This window comes from Tyto alba, unplaced genomic scaffold (assembly GCF_018691265.1).
Source record: "Tyto alba isolate M040663 unplaced genomic scaffold, T.alba_DEE_v4.0 Super-Scaffold_16, whole genome shotgun sequence".
NCBI lineage: Eukaryota > Metazoa > Chordata > Aves > Strigiformes > Tytonidae > Tyto > Tyto alba.
The window spans coordinates 32314721-32330877 of record NW_024881278.1 but is presented as its reverse complement, the minus strand read 5'-3'; positions in this window follow the sequence as shown (position 1 = coordinate 32330877).

Genomic DNA, 16157 nt, shown 5'->3' with positions numbered 1-16157 from the left:
AGAATCTAGCCTGATTTGTAAGCTTGAGGCATGAGCTTCTGTTTGGATCTTGACTCATTTCATCCACTTAGCTTAACTTTTGGTTCTCTATAGCTTAAATCTAAAGTGAGTCAGCTGACATCAGAGGTAGGAAAACAGCCGTGCAGGAGAATGTATTGATATTTATCTTCTGTTCTTCAAAGCACTGTGGAGGAAACGGACTCAAACTACTTGGCTTGGAGAATGTAAGTCTAAACACAAGCACAAACTCAGATGCAGAAATGGGGTACAAGTCCATCTGCTGTTGGTCACCATTTTTAAGGAAACAGGTACTGTCAGATCACCTTCTCTTATGTCTTTTAGCTGTTTCCCCAAGTTAGAAGATATCTCCTGCTACTGATAAACTGTTTGAAAGAACTGACCTAATAATGGTGTGGAAAGCTATTCAAAGTATACTGCAGGACTACAGTCAAGACTTTCTATACTGGCTAAGTAACATGTTGCAGAGAACAACATGCTATGCTCTGTTCCTATCTCACTGGACCATAACGGTGGCAGCTTCCTGTGGCTGCTTGTAGGAGAACATTGGCTTAGAACAAGCTCTGGACATTCATACTGTCCTCTGATAATTTTCTGGCTGCTCAAAGTTATTTACCCTTTCTAGTGCAGCCAAAAACAGTCAAGCTCATTTTCTGCATCTGACCCTTTTCTTTGGCAGGTCTGATTTCCTCCTATTATTCTGTGCACTGGGAAAGCATGCATCACATTCCATCCCTGCCTTCCTGTACAGAGGTACCATCCATTAGTGCATTTGTTCTTTCATGTCCCTGCTGGAACTTGCCTATTTTCTACACAGCAACCGTGTTGAAAACATCAGCTCCCAAATGGGACCATGATCACGGGACAAAAAGTTCAAACTGAAATGGAGGCTGTTGGACAAAATGTTGGATGCCTGGATCGAAGTGGTTGTGTCTTCAGCAAGGCTAAGTACTTGGAGCTCTCACTGAAATCCAAACCAGGAACTTTTAAGATAACTGTATTTCAGTACTCTTGGAATTTGGCAGGTTGAGTGTGCTTAAATATGTGACATTGTTTGATATTTAAGTGTAGCAAAATCCCATAAGTTCCTGAACAATATTACCAAATGTAAGAAACATAAATCTTTCATTTTATTGCCTTGTTTAGCCACTTAAGGCCCATGAAGATACTTACTCTGTCACTACTTTTTTTTTTTTTCCACAGGGAAATTCTCATTCATCATCTTAGACTCATCCTTTTAAATGATCACAGATTTTATTTTAATGATGTCTTCCTTCACTCGCGGAAGCGTTATAAAGGCCCATAAGTGATGCAGCAACACAATGGGGAATAACATTAGTTTCAAGTTCAATGTGAGATGGCTAATGCTAAAACAAACCAATGGCCCCACAGATGGCTGGATTTACTCCCTCTGCTCAGTACATTATCAGATGATTCGCATATACTTTGTACAATGTTACACTGATGGCATTAGAAAAATGTGAAATACCAAATGTCACATATTAAAGCACCTGTCAAAACACAAGAGTGTGATGAGATAATTTAAAGATTCTTAGATTATTTTCTAAAAGTTCACTTTTCAGTCTTTCAGTTCTTGAAAAACACAGGGTTTTTGTTTGTTTGTTTGGTTGGTTGGTTGGTTTGTTTTGTTTTTTGCCACTGAGCAAAACTTTCTTATGAATATAATCCCTTTGGTTCCACTGAGAAATGAAACAGCCTGCTGTTAAGTGACAGATGTAAAGCTGGCAGAACCTGCCCATATGCTTCCCAGCTACTCTGCACCAGAGCTGCTTTGTGGCTGCATGTTGCTGCAAAGCAGTACTTCCACTTCAAGCTGAAAACTTTACTTGGTATACTCTAGCAAAAGCCATGCACAGAATCCCTTGAGTAGCTCACTCATATTACCAGTGTCTTCTGTATTTTTCTTAGCTGAGTAAATGTAGAATATTACCTGCTCCTGCTGATGCTCAAAGGCATCTTCTTCCTTTCTCCAGCATTGTTCTGTGGAACATGACACCATGGAAGGAAAAATATTTTAGTTGGTTAAAGAGATAGCAGATTGGCAGAGCAAGTAATCAAGGGCCTCTAAAGGTTTCAGGGAAAGAGATTCTTGGTGCAGAGAAAGGGGTTTTTTTATATGGCAATAGTCCCTGTGTTTTGGAGGAGGGAGAGCTCAAGTGTTGCAGGGGGGGTGAGGGTGGTGTATCTTTTATGGTAATTTAGATTAAGAAGACTTAGAGCACAGATCTTTCAAAAAAACAGGGGAATTCTCCCCTGCCAACCTATAGTGTCTATTAATTTATCGTAGTACTTTGCCTTGCAACACTTCTGAAAGCATATTTAGTACAGGTCTATTCATGATGGCACAAGTTTTAAAGAGTAGTCACTGACCTTGTATACCTACTCTTGAATGTGCAGCCTGAGTTTGATTTGTCACAGATGCTGATGTGAAAGGACTGGTTAGCAAGTTTTTAAGATTGGATCTACAGAACTATAAAAGCATCATAAGCAAACAGTCAGATGTTCAGATTTAGGGCCTTGTAAGTGTTTATATTAACTGAAAAGAAGCAAGACAACATAGTATATACAAATGTGTACGTCTGGATGCCATATCAAAACATGTTGAAGATTATTATCTTCTGTAAGGTACATACTGATAACTTACATAAGAAACATGTTTTTCACAAGAAAAATAAAGTCCTAAAAGACCCATAAGAAACTCTAACCACCAATTTGAATGTTTGATTTATTTTCCCTTTAGTTTAAATATCTTTCATATAAATTAAAAATCAATACTCAAAACACAAGAGATTCATTAGTCTTATCTCCTGCTTGGCATATACTAAAACCATCCTGATTTTCACTTGTAGAAAAATTCTTGTTAATGAAGATACCTCTTCAGGTCATTTCTTCACAGCCTATGATCTAAAATTAATGGCTACAGATCAGCAGACCATTGTTAAGTACTGCCTTGTCCATCTGAAGAATGATACAGATTTAATTAGTTATACCTCGATTAATGAATTGAAGTAGAACATGATGGTGGTGAAAGGTTCATTTTCTCCTACAGAAAACAAGTGTTTGGGGTTTTTTTCCTAATAACATTTGCTAATGAGGATTGAGGTACTGGTATTTAAAATATAATATGTGAAATGTTCAGTTGAATCTGATTGGATTTACATTTTTTTATACAACATTATACTTAATGGCACATTCAGTCTCCAGGAAGGCATGACCTGTGGTTAAAAAGAAGAGAGAGCAAAATAAAGAACTTATTCTCCGATACTGACTTGGCCTTTTTCATCTTGTTGCTTCCCCATTCTCTCCTCACCTGCCTTTTTGAATCTGAACTGTTTGACAGAGTGGTATATGGCTTGTGCTGTATTATTTGACAAATGTATTGTGTTATAAACACAAACCTTATTTTAAGTCATTTATATAAAGGGTAAAGCTAATAAATGAGGCATCCTGATAAATTCTTCATGTCTATATGGACCACAGTTAATTTTCTTTTTTTTTCATGGAATTTTAGATGAACTTAAAGTAATGGGAATCCTTGGAGTATCTATGATTACAAAATGCTTAATATTTAGTATTTAAGCTGACATATCAAAGCTAATCACAGTGTTTTGACTAACTGAGTTTTGGCTGACTGACTCAATGTACCTGAACAAGGAATGGTTTTTTGAAAAAAAGATACTTACGGTCATTTGAAAATTCAGGAACATTTAGTATGTCTCAAATGAGATACAGATGATTAAGATAGCCAGTAACATTAGCTGATTGTCATCTGCCTTCTGTTTTAAAAATCCTAGTGATAATAACATTATTGGACTCTGTCCCTTGTAAATGCTGTGTTAAAAAGACTGCCTTAAAGTTTTTTTGCTATTTAGTGTTCTGTAGAGCCTCTGTGTAGAGAAATTTATATTAATTAATCCCATGACTGAGTAAAATATTCCAGCTACACAGTGAGACAATGACTTCAGATAGATTTTTTCTTTTTTATGAATTGAATAAAGAGTTGAAAAGTTACTGATGCCTTGATTAGTTACTGTTTGGTTGGGGGAGAGTTTTCTAGGCCATAAACCATTAAGCCATCATCTAATGGCAATCAGAATTATTAATTGTGAAAAAGAGGTTATGATTGTGCAATTGTAAGGTGATGAATGGGTACCTTGAAGTAAAAAAAAAAAAAAAAAGTGAGAAACCTATTTCTATATGAATTATCAGTATTGAATAATTATAATAGAGTTTTGTTTTTGTTTTGTTTTTTTCACTTTTTACTGTATCATGACCTTTTCATGAGTATCTTTCAAACTGATTATCTAGTATCTAGTATTTTTTCAAACAAATTATTTAATATCTAATTTCTTTGCTTAAAGAGGAACTTCTCATGATGCCATCACAAAACACACAATAGTTTACAAGAGCTGCATGAAGACCAGACACTTGATATTGTTCAAAGGGAGAAGTGTAAGTCACAGGTCCTTCAACTGAAACAGATGTGGCATGTAGACATCTTTGTGGATGTATAGCTGTGGGCATCTGGAAGAGACAAACATGAACACAGAGAAATATGTGGATATATTTCTAAGTATAGAAAGTGTACCCTAATAGTAACACTGTTTTCTAGACAAAGGTTTTGCCTGTTCTTCCCATACCTCTGCATAAAATGGGGTTGATGAGGCTTATTTTACTCTAGATGCACTTGTGTTTAAAATACAAGTTTCATCCTTCAGATGACAGGACTACAGTCTGTAAATATAAAGCCTGTCATTGCTAATAACAAGCCTAAAAAAAGTAAATTTATTTGCCCAGAACTTTGGTTTAAATTGTATACCCAACATTACAATTTCTGAACCTATTTTTTATGGTTTACAATGTTGCCTATGGGTTCTCTTTCATCATTTAGTTTGCTGTGTTTTAATAGTCACAAGGTCTGTCTTTTTAATTTATTTCTTCATCAGTGTATTTATATAAAAGCAGTTCTAGTCATTGGTTTTGAAGATACTTATGGGAACTGAATTCTGAAAATAAGGAGTATGTATCTTTCTCCGTCTTGATGTAGTACAGATGATGAATATTAATTAAACAGGCAACTTTCAAAGTACAAGTTTCCATCTAGATCTTTATAGTCTCCTTTTCTTTGACTCTATCATCTCATAAAATAAGGAAGAACTACTGATCAGGAAGCACAGAGTGATGCAAGAGGCAAGTCAAATTTTCATTGCTTTGTTGAACGTCCTATCAAATGCCTTGTTCCAGCTTGTCAGATCTAATCAAAACTTCTTGATGATGTGCCTTCTGGATGAGTGATTTGATTTTAGCTAAATTGGGCATTCATATTTATGCTTTAAACGATGTGGCATATAATATTCGTGTTTTGATCACTGCTCCAGTAAACACAAAAGGGTTTTTCTGTTATTTTACAAGTAAGACATAGAATTGCAAGATTATACTTGACTTGCAAAACAACAAAATAAATCTCAAAAAGAAAAGTCAGTATTCAATAAATTATGCACTTCACATCAAACTGTGTCAACATCTTAAATGAAGTATAGCTTAAAGATAAGGCGTTAAAAGGGAAAATTATAGATGTACAGTGAGTTTCTTTAAAACTATCACTTATCCCCATTCCATCACTGTTGCTGTCATTTTTCTTTTTGGGTTTTATTTTTTTGTCTATATTTTGGGGCTAAAGTGTCTGAATTGTGACAGAAACTGCCATATTATGAATAATTCTTGATAAATATAGAAGAAGGTGAAATCTCTACAAACTCAATGAATATTTAAGGTCACATACATAATATTAGTTCTGACAGATTATTAAAAACTGAGGGCTCTTCTTGAACTGAAAGAAGTTTCATTGAAAACCTTGTATTTTTTTTAAGTATGTATTGCATGTCACAGGTACGTATTATAAAATTCTTGTTTCTGACAAGCATACACGCCCAGGTTGACTCACTTTTCCTTCCTGTAGCTCCAGTCCCATACACAGCCCTTCTGTTCTTTTTACTCTTTCACATTAACATGTCAATAACATAAGCTACTAAACATAATACACTTTTGAATTTCACCACTGGGTTACTAATTCAACAGGTTGTTCTGAGTTTGTAAGAAGAAGGTTCACAGCCAAATTGTGTGAGAAGAAATTTCAATAAAGAGGGAATCTCAGAAAATTCAGTTTACTTTGGCTTTGGATCAGCATGCAAAACTTCACTTATCCAACTCATCTGTATTGTACACAGAGGTGAGCCATTTGCTCCATTAGTAAATGCCACTTCTTTTAACTGTTGACATTTCCTGATTTCCTTCAGGGTGGAATCAGGAAATGTAGATATATATGAAAATATTTATAACTACAAGAGTCTAATAATTATCTTCAAAGCAACCAAAGTCAGGAAATTCAGACTTAAGCTTCCAAAATTGACCTAAGTTTTGATGCTTATTTCCACACACTATCAACCTCCTTACAGTACAGGATCTGAGTCATATATCAAGTGGTCACAAAGGCTTGAGCCATTTCAGCCAATGTCAGGATGAATGCTGGACACAGTTATTTTTCACTCTGAATTGAATGAAACATTGACCAGTTTTCTTTCCAAAATCAGAACATGGGAAGAGGGATGGAGAGGTGGTTGATATTTGCTGTGTGACTGAATAGTTTCAGTAGACTGTGTTCTGCATTTGGGTCAGTATCCCTGACTTTACAGGACCTGTTGAGAAATAGCTGTATTATACTACATTAGCAAATGGTATTTCCAGAGTCATCCACAGCCAAAATCATACAATGCTGTAGACTATATCAATAGCTTATTTGGTTTTTAATGTTGCTTCCTTGATATTGGAGAAAACTGCAGGAATCTGGACTGTAAGATGGTGTCTTACTATGCTATGTAAGGAAGTCTGGATTTAACATGAGGGCTGAAAATTGATAAAGAATTTAAGCCCTTGTGAATACTGGATTTTTACCTGCTAATTCTTGTTAAAAGGGTAGAGATGTCACACAATAAAGCACAAAAATCTTAAACTTAAATCAGATTTTTACCAGCTAAACTTAAATTGTGTGGCTCATTTGACAAATTTTGCTTGCTTCACTGACTTTCACTACATCCTGTATTGTCTTAAGGTCATTTTGTAGTTCTGTAGGCCATGATTCACTGTACTGAGAGGTCTGAGAAACTTTCTATTGACTTAAATAAAGAGTGTATCAGAGCCAAGAAATGCACCAGATTTTCGATTGAATATATGAACTTCGCAGTGACTTGATGAAGTTCTCAAAGATGCAGATAATTTTTGAGAAATGACTCAAAATTAACAACTGAATATTTATGAAATTAACTAACATAACATCAAAGGGAAAGATGGTTAAGAAACATTTTAAATGAGTTATCATCACTTAATAGGGCCTGCATATATTTTACAAACTGCAAGCCCTATCCTTAAAAGATTCCTACAAGAGGTCTGCTTTTTCTGTTTTTGACTGACTTACAAGCAGCATCAAAATTATCCAGTTATAGTTAAGTTTCACTGGCAATGCTAAGTCACTGCTTCTTTTGCCCATACAATATCCTCTTAAGGGCATGAAACTTGCTATTCCATAAGACATATCTTTTCTCCATATCTGAAGAGCAACTAAAGAATCATTACTTTTTAGAAACACAGAACATATCTAATATTATATGAAAGACAAGTTTTCTTGCATAACCAGTTGAAGATCGTTTACGGTTACAGCAAGAGTTTTTAAGGAAGTTTCTGAAATGCAGAGCATAAAAGAAGGATTCCTTCAATCTTTCATGAGTCGAGTGAATGCATACTAAATATCACAATATATGGAGAAAAAGTATATTTTAGTACTGTGTATATTCAGATACATAGCAGAAAGATTTCCTTTTAATCCACTGGCATTCTATAGGTCAGAATATGGTTTTTAATTCCTGTGGAAAACGTTGGTATTTTAGTGAATTATGTTAGTCAAAACCTTGAATCATTTTAGCCAGGAAATATTTCTTAGTGTTTCTAGTTACTGTATTATTTAGGTCCTCTTGTTCCCAGTCAGGCTAAATCTTCCTCATGCATCATCATTCCACAGTGAAGCCAAAATGTCAAATTCCCTTCTCCTCACACGAAGTTTTAGTTCTTCAAAACTATTCTTTATTACTCCTCTTCTCTCACAGAACACACTAGCAACTGCCTAAGAGAATATAACTTCTGTTTTATGATCAACAGATAATCATGTGGTTGGGGTACGTATCTCCTCGTTTTCTATTTTCTGTTACTGGGCTCAAGTGACTTCTTTGGAAGACAGACTACTTATCTGTAGCCTGACCAGTAATTTTTTATTTCTGTCCTTTGGCCCAATTCCATTCCTTATCTGTTTAGGCCAAACTTTCCTTTCTAATACCCAAGATATGTCTCTCATTTATTCCAGTTGTTTCTTTTATGTTTACCCATATTTTTACAGTCCATCAGAGAATAGCCTTTCAATTTACTTATCCAATAAAAATACGTAACAACAAGTTGTATCCAAAGCTCTGTGTAATTGCATAAATATAGAACATATATATCTGAGAGACAGGACTAAATTCACTGCCTTGGCTCACAGGAGAAAAAGATTACAAGGGATATGATTTTATTAATTTGTAGCTTTGCTAGTTTATTCCACTTGGGAATTGTTCTCAGGTAACTCAAGAATTGCCTTCAGCTTTCCTTCATCTTCTTATTAGAAGTTAATTCCCTTATTTGAAAGGCTGAACCAGACCTTGAATCAACCAAGTCCTTTATCTAGCTTCTTAAGCAGATTCCTTCCTCATATCTCTCCTTTAGTGTCAGTGTATAAAGTAAAAAATGCTAGTAAAGTGTGAAGTAATTCCACTTTATGTAGCCTTGGGCACCTGTCACATGGAAGTCTCTCATCCTATCCCAGGAAAGATTCCTAGATAATTTACATATCTTTCCTTCAGGCTTGACATACAGATAAATTGCACATCAGGGGAGATTTACTTCATCGTCTTTTAAAAATTTGCCTGTAGAATATGGCGCTTCTCATACATCATGGCCTCCCACCGTGGCTAGAGGACTTATCGCTCAATCCATACTTGATGTACTCATGCAGACTGATAGCTCGCTGCACATTTCTAAGACCCATTTTTTTAATGGAAGGATACCTTGGTGAGTCACATAGTAACCCCAAAATTACAAAGGAAATGTAAATTGGTCTCTTGTCTGCAGTGGCAAGTTAGGAGACAACTGCTTCACCAAATTCCAAAGAATTTCTTCAGCAATGAACTACTGTAATCTTCCACAGAGATAGCAAATGGCCCTTGTCCATTTAATACTTTCTGAAATAAAATCGTGAAAACCGATGAGTCCAAAAATGATTGACTGCAATTACTATTGAAGTAAGAGTTTGAATAACTGGACATACCATTTTGCAGGCCCTCTCAAGCTCAAAATTGAATGAAGTCCCTCCATTATTCAACAGATGCCCTGAGTGTCAGAGAGGCATGTCTTCTGTCATCCAAAACCAGAAGGAAACCTTGAAGAATTAGAAGTATCTCTGAATATTCTTTGTTCATGAAGGCTGCCAATCTGTCATTGGGACTGGTTTTAGCAGTAAAACACAAATTCTCAAAGATAGAAATAGTGGGACTCTGAAAAAATGAAAGAGGAGGAACTACAATGTATTTTTTTTTTTTAATCTGTGGAAAATGGTGAACTGCTCATAGTTTCTGCCTTCCCACTCAGCTCCATATTCTTGGGCTAACCCTTACTAGGCATCCCTTAATCAACCTAATAAATGGAGGGCTTAACTTTAATTATAGCAAATATTACAGATATTTCTACACACCTCTTCAGGAAAGAAAAAAGGGATCTTGTCAAGTATCCCAGAGGTGCTCTAGTGTGAAGAGTAACTTGGGGCAGAACTGTGTCCAGGAAAGGTCTTACATGGGACTAGATAGAATGTACATGTGTGAATAACTGGTGGTTTGGTCTGAGAATAAAGAAATATGATGAGGATTGACAACACCATGACACTTGGCCAAGCACCCATTTTCAAGACGATGCACCTTCATCAGTCTGTAATGTGTATTACCTTTCACATGGGAGATATCTCAACAGTGGGAAGCAGACTAAAAAATGCTCTGGAGTTTATGTGGTGAACATTGTTTTACCAACTCTTACCCCAAATTCAAGGTGTTAACTGGGATCCAGTAGCATATTGCCACCTCCCACCAGACCCCTGAGTGGTGCACAATGAGATGATAACTGTGGTGGTTTTTAAGGACTCTATCTCTTCATTTTGATAGCTTTTTTGGGGAACTTGAGATAGACTTAGCCACACCACATGCATTTCAGAGAAGATAAGGAAAATTGTCCAACCTTTTCCACATTGCCCTATATCCCCATTTTCTCTGTTGTCAGTGGAAGTGATGGTGTGGCTTCCTGCCCCCTCCCTCTCCACTGGAGAGATTGTTTACACCGACAAGCTGAGCAGAGGGCACTTAGTACTCTTCCCCCTCGCCTCACACCCACCATCTCCTGTATCTCTATGGATTGAAAACAAGGTAGATGCTGTAAAAAATATTGCACTTCAGACTTCACTGTGTCTGACTTTTACCTTACACTGTCAAAATGCTGAGTTGTCACAATTATTCTCTTCTAATTAATTACAGTATAAGTTATCAGTTCATGTGGAGAGTGACAGACATTGTGTAAGGTAGAGCTGCTATGATGATAACAAGCAAGGCTGAAGAGAAGTTAATTACGTTAGACTGGGAGAGCTCAAGAGACTCCATTCATTAGTGTTCTTCTAACCTCCAAATCACCACTTCAGGTCCATCCCAAGGGTCTGCGATATGTATGAGAGACATTAAAGGTAATGACTTAGGCCCTCTGATATCCTTGACAGAAAGAGGAGGTAGATCTTTTTTCTCCTTTCTCTTGGTTCCATTCATCTTTCTGGCACCCTTTCTTTAGCAGTGCTGTGCCCCAGACTGTGAGCTTTGGAATAGCAAACACAATTTCTCTTACATTGCTTAAGAAATGCTGAAAAAGCATATGTGACAGAGAAGAGAAAAGTAAAAGTTCCCATAACAAGGACACTGTTCACTCAATGAAGAATTGTAAAAGTAAAAATATTATATAATTTTATATTCAAATGTTCAGTAAGGAGGAATATTGATCGAGGAAACAATAAATCTCGAGTGACTAAAAATGGATGTCATGGTCCAACCTTCCTCCAGGTATGATTCCGTTGAAATTAACTGATTTTACCATACGTGAATTTGATTGTATGGATCAATCGGCAAAATGCAAAGCATTTAATAGCACATAATTTTCTGAAAACACTTTATTTAAAGCTAACAAAAATAGTAAATAATTTGCAGCAGTAACACTGCATTAGCTAATTATTTCCATCAATATTTCACCAAGATTTTGGCAGAGATGGAGAGTAAAATGAAGTGGCAGGGCCTTATGAATTTTAAAGGAAAATTATTGTAACCTAAATGAAAAAGAATGATTTATGTTTATGGCAGACTTGAAGGCAGAAGAACTCCCAGGAGTAAGAGGAGGACAGTAATGATGAGCCTCAGGCACAAATGACAGTTGTGGTTGTGCTGTTGTGGAAATGGTATGGGAAGTTCATCTTGAAGGATTAATGGACTTGTCAGCTTCCTGAAAGGCTGGGATAGGGGTGGATGAGTATGGAAGATGATGCAGATTGTTAAAAGGAGGGCCCTGGCTCCTGCTGGCATTCAGTCAGCTTTGTTGTTAGGGGATCACTAGTTGACCTGAACTGAAAAGTCCTTGTCTGAGCTTGTGCTTTGGAAGCATAGATAAGATATTTCAAACAAAGTCAATTTCTGTTCTTTTCATTGCATGATCGTTCTGGTTTTAGCAAAGACAAGAATTTAAGAGAAGCACTGGCTGTAAGCTACTCTGGTTCAAACAGAATTGCTGAATTTTCTCTGAGGAAAGTACTGAAATCTGGACAGTTTCTGACATCTGTCTTCTTGTTCTCCTTAACCCTTCACTCTCAAAAGGTATCGATTTTTGTATGGGAACTACTTGCAATACACACACAGCTAATTACAGAAGATAGGAATCCATGGAAGGACTGATTGCAATAGGTACAGACATTTTGCATTGTGCACTGTCATGCAGAGATAGCTGAACTAGGTCTTTTCAAATCACTTAACAGAAACTGTCTTCTTGATGCTCTGCTTGAGCTAAAAACACAGGCACTTTGGACCCAGCAGTGACATTACCACTCCTCAGATGAAATAGAGCACCTGATTGTGGGAGTGCTTCTGGTCCATCTCAGTACAAAGTAAAACAGGGTCACTAATACTTGTCAAAGGTAATGAACAGAGCTCTTACAGAACTGAATTCATGACTGCATACAAGAAGGCCAAGTGCAAGGTCCTGCACATGGGTCAGGCCCTTCCCCAATATCAATACAAACTGGGTGACAATTTGAGAGCAATCCTGCAGAGAAGAACTTGAAGATACTGCTGGATGTAAAAATTGAACATGAGGTGGCAATGTGCTCTTGCAGACCAGAAAACCAAGTGTATCTTGGGCTGCATCAAAAGAAGTGAGACCAGCAGGTGGAGTGAGATGATTCTCATCCTCTACGTTGCCCTCACGAGAGCGCAGCTGGACTACTGCATCCAACTCTGGGATCCCAAGTAGAGGGAAGACATGGACCTGATAGAGCACGTCCAGAGGAGGACCACAAAAATGATGAAAGGTCTGGATCACCTCTCCTATGAAGACAGCTTGAGAGAGTTGGGATTGTTCAGCCTGGAGAAGATAAAGCTCCAGGGAGACTTTATTGTGGCCTTTCAATAAATAAAGAGGACATAGAAAGAGACTTTTTACTAGGGCCTGCAGTGACAGGACAAAGGGTGATAGTTTTAAACTGAAAGAGTATAAATTTAGATTGGATATACAGAAGAAATTTTTTATGATGGCAGTGGTGGTGAGACACTGGAACAGGTTGCCCAGAAAGGTTGTAGATGCCCCCTCCCTGGAAGTGTTAAAAGTCAGGTTGGGGCATTGAGCGACCTGGTCTAGTGGAAGGTGTCTCTGCTCATGACAGGGGTATTAGAATAGATGATCTCTGAAGGTAAGTTCCAACCCAAACTGTTTCACAGTTCTACAATTCTATGACTGCCCTTATGTTTACAACTTTTTGGCTGTTATCCGAACACAAGAACTGCACTAATGTACCTACTTTTTGGTTGTTGAAATGGCTTGAATTTATCAAGGTATTTCCATATAGTATTCTGCGTGGACACATCTGAAGTTTAGCTCATAAGGGTCTGAGCATACGAAAAAAACAGCAGTATGATACTAATATATCAATCCTGTTTAGTCATCTAGTGTACTGATTTTCTTAAGGTCTGCAGTGGGTCCTATATGAATATAAAAGGACTATAATTCTGAAATAGCAAAAAATATGCTTTTATTGCATGTCAAATAAGTATAACCTCATCTGATAACTATAGTTTTAAAAAACCCCTGAAGGGTGTTTCCTTACATGTGAAATTCCATAATACATGTGCTATAGTGTTACATTATTGATTTATGGTGGAATCAAAGCATCCAGGATCACATATTATATTAGAAACTCTTTGGAAGAGAGCTGAGGTTAATGCAGGGAATATATTATGACCTTTAGTATTTAAGCTCTTGCGATTATTTTAAAAGAGTAGTTACATTTTACATTGATCGAATTTGTCAGTTATATCGAAGAAAGTATCAGCAAATAGGCAGAAGAAAGTTAAACTGCAAGGAGGCTTAAAAGAGGTCAGAATAGTACAATGCAAGAACATGACATACATTTGTGTAAAATAACGAGGAGGAAACAGATACTATCAAAAATTAGAATATGGATACCCTGAAACCATCAGGGAACACCTGGAGATGATAAAAACCCCTGCACACCCTAAACACAAGACAGCTGTTCTGGATCATATGTAGAACATGGAAGGAAATCGAGTAACTTTCATAGGGCCACTGAGTCAGTATGTGGAATAAATCATGAGCTTTTGGTTCCATTACATAGGAAAGACTGGAGAAACAGAAAAGATAAAAATGTCAAGCAAAATGCTTTGACAGACAGTAAGTCAGACTTCTAGTGTAACGTATTTGAAAAAACTCAAGTGATGTGAGTGCTTCCTTCCCAATGGCTTTAGTACAGAGTCATGGGTCAAATGCAGATCTTGATTTGGTAAAACACTGTAACCCAGACTCAATTTTCAACATGGGCTTAAGCAGAGCTCTTTTCCTCAGGCATTCGCTTATTCTCCAAAATACTGTGGAAATATGTAATTTAATCATACTGGACAATTTTCACACTGAGAGACCTTGCTAAATTACAACCTATTAAGAGGAAGAAAAAGAGTAACATGAAGGAAATCTTCATGCAATAGGAGGTATATGGAATAATTGGCACATGAGAAATATTAATTACCCTGTTTGTTTTCTTTTCCTTTGGTGTAAATAATGACTCAAAATGAAAGGTCTTTTCAATACACCTTAAAATGTATTGCAATTCTTGGACTTACAGGGGCCTAAATCCCTATATGAGAGCTGAACAAATGGGAAAACTGCTCTACCACTGATCCTTCCACTCGCATTTGGTTCACTGAAAATAGAGAATTTTGCTTCTGATTCTATTTAAAAATTGGCTGCTTTTCACCTTTTTTCACCATCACTTTCTTTCACCTTTTGAATTATTTATCTTTTTTTTTTTTTTTTTTTTTTTTTTATACAGTGTATATATCCAGGATGACTGAGGAGTTGAGAAAATATATTTTCTGCAGTATAGTTGCGAGGAGTTGCCATGTAGCCCGTCAGTCTCATATTGGGGAGCAAAAATATTTCAGCTTTTGCTACTGTGTTTGCACAGTCCTGAGGGCTATCTAGCAGGAAGGAAAATGCAGCTTGTGAAATTAAAATAATGTAATATTTTCCACATATACACAGAATTAACAACAATAAAGTATTTGCTATTGAGAAAAATATAAACAAATCTTTTCTCATTGTTATAATTTATGAAAACATTAATGTGTGGAGGCAAAATTAAGAACAAATAATTAATGACCTCAGCTAGACACGGGGGCTGAGATTGGAAGGTCTTGACTGCATAGCACAGCTCAGAAGGACCAGAATTACATCACCTCCTATACCTTGCTTTTCTTCCTGGCTGTGTGAAATGCTGTTTGATAAGTTTCTGAAGACTTCTCTAACCTGTGCTGACTGTGAGCTTCCCAAAGGGGTCTTCTGACACAGCTCATTATTTCAGACTACGCCCCTTATTTGTTGCCTCAGCATTCTTACCCTGTCTGTATTCATCTGTACTTCACTGTGATGCTTTCCAAAGGGTTTCTTTCTAGGGCCTTAAGTCTGGTGATAGCTACTTTATCATTGAGGAAAATCTAACACTGGCTTTCTGCAAATACTCAAGACTATGAGTCAAAGGCATTGGATAGACTGTCTTTGAGGTCAGAGATCATGGGAGAGGTGCCCCCAGGTGAGCTACAAAACCAGATTTTCCAACTTATGATCACAAATGTGAGAAGTACTGATTTGACCCTTGAGAAATCTGCCATTTACTGAGATCCTGGAAGTCTAATGGGAAAACATACAAATGTCAGCCTCATGAATAATCTTTTTCCTTTTATAGGTAAAAAGGGGAAAGTTACCTCAAAAATTAAGTGCACTCTGAGACATGCAAAAGAAATTTTAATTAAATGTTCACAATTATGTGAAGATTGCTTGGGTGAGCCTGAAACAAGCTTCATGTTATATTTCAAAATGTTTTGTCCACTTTTTTTCAGCAGACTTTCAGTGGTTTCACAGTCTATCACAACATTTGGAAATGAACAGTAGAAGGACTAAGCCTTTAAGTCTTAAATATGGTTTCTTCCTGGGTGACTTAGACACTTAAACATGGATTTGTAGATGCTGCAAGACTTCATATCCAGCCCTGCAAAGAATTCCATGCCTAACTTTTACTAAAATTCACAGGAGTTAGACAGACGTCTGACTAAATTGGGTGATAAGCAGCAAAAATGTAATTCCTATTGAATTTCAAAGAAGTTCAAGCTCCCAAGTAATTTAAT